Source organism: Macaca mulatta, chromosome 3 (assembly GCF_049350105.2).
Source record: "Macaca mulatta isolate MMU2019108-1 chromosome 3, T2T-MMU8v2.0, whole genome shotgun sequence".
In the NCBI taxonomy this organism is placed as follows: Eukaryota; Metazoa; Chordata; class Mammalia; order Primates; family Cercopithecidae; genus Macaca; species Macaca mulatta.
In genome coordinates, this window is record NC_133408.1 from 71,789,813 (window position 1) to 71,791,570 (window position 1,758).

Sequence of the window (1,758 nt, forward strand, 5' to 3'; positions counted from 1 at the left end):
TTAGCCCTTATATTTAGCTCTGACCTTTCTTCTGAGGCTTAAAGTCTTTTCCAGTACCTGAAGCCTAATGTCTAAACTCCTTAGCCTGGCCCTAGGACCTGCTTAGTTTGAACTCCTGATGCACTGCCAGGCCCCTGGACCAAGCCATGGGGTAGCTTCCAGCAGGTCATCTGCTTCCTCCTCCTTGTCTTTGCTCACACTCCTCCCTCTGCCATCACAAGCCTCTCTCCTTGTCTCTACCTCCCTTCCTCTCCTCCCAGCACACACCAAATTGATACCCTGCCCTTTGACAAGCCACTCAGAGGGCCACTTACCTGTCAGATTCAGCTGAAATACCTGTGCCTCCTTGAAGCCTTCTTTCTTTTCTTTTCCTTTAGTTAGAGTCAGGATCTTGCTCTGTTGCCCATACTGGAGTACAGTGACACAATCTCAGCTCACTGCAGCCTCCACCTCCCAGGTTCAAGTGATTCTCCTGCCTCAGCCTCCCAAGTAGCTGGGATTACAGGTGTGCACCACCATGCCCAGCTAATTTTTTGTATTCTTATTTTTAGTAGAGACTCAGTCTCTCTGTGTTCCCCAGGCTGGTCTCGAACTCCTGGCCTTCAGCGATCTTCCTGCTTTAGCCTCCCAAAGTGCTGGGATTACAGGCATGAGCCACTGTGCCCAGTGTGAAGCCCTGTTTCATAGATAAGGCTAAACATTTTTCCTATGTGCTCATAGAGCCTTATGCACACCTCTACTTTAATGCTTGCTTTCTTTCTTCAATTAGGTCAAAAATAAATGAATATTGGTTCAACATCATATATATATTTATATTTATATTTATATTTGTTTATGTAGTTACCTTTTATATATATATATATATATTTATTTATTTATTTATTTATTTATTTTTTTTCAGACAGTCTTGCTTTGTCTAACAGGCTGGAGTGCAGTGGTGCCATCTTGGCTCACTGCAGCCTCTGCCTCCCAGGTTCCAGTGATTCTCCTGCCTCAGCCTCCTGGGTAGCTGGGATTATGGGTGCTCACCACCATGCCCAGCTAATTTTTTTTTTTTTTTTAGTAGATTTCACCATGTTGTCCAGGCTGGTCTCAAACTCCTGACCTCAGGTGATCTGCCAGCCTTGGCCTCCCAAAGTGCTGGGATTACAGGAGTGACCCACCGCACCCAGCCTCAACATCAAATATATTTAAAAGTTGGTACCAGCCAGGCGCAGTGGCTCACACCTGTAATCCCAGCACTTTGGCAGGCCAAGGTGGGCAGATCACCTGAGGTCAGGAGTTCAAGACCAGCCTGGCCAACATGGTGAAACCCCATCTCTAATAAAAATAAAAAAATAAAAAAATAAACAATTAGCCGGGTGTGGTGGCACATGCCTGTAATCCCAGCTACTCAGGAGGCTGAGGCACGAAAATCACTTAAACCAGGGAGGTGGAGGTTGCCGTAAGCCAAGATCATGCCACTGCCCTCCAGCCTGGGCAACAGAGTAAAACTCCATCTAAAAAAAATAGTAATAATAAAACAGAAAGAAAGAAGAAATTGGTATAGTGTGGGAAGCAAAAAAAAAAAAGGAAAAAGAAATGATTGAATTAATGAATACACTCTTATGGGGCCTGCACTGACTTTGACACAAATTAGGCTGGCTTAGTAGGCAAGGTGGAAATTTTATGAAATTTTATGAAAAAAATTTCATAATTTTATTTGATGTCTAAAATACATTTATCTTTTTTTCTTGTAGGAGGAAAATTCTTCCAAGG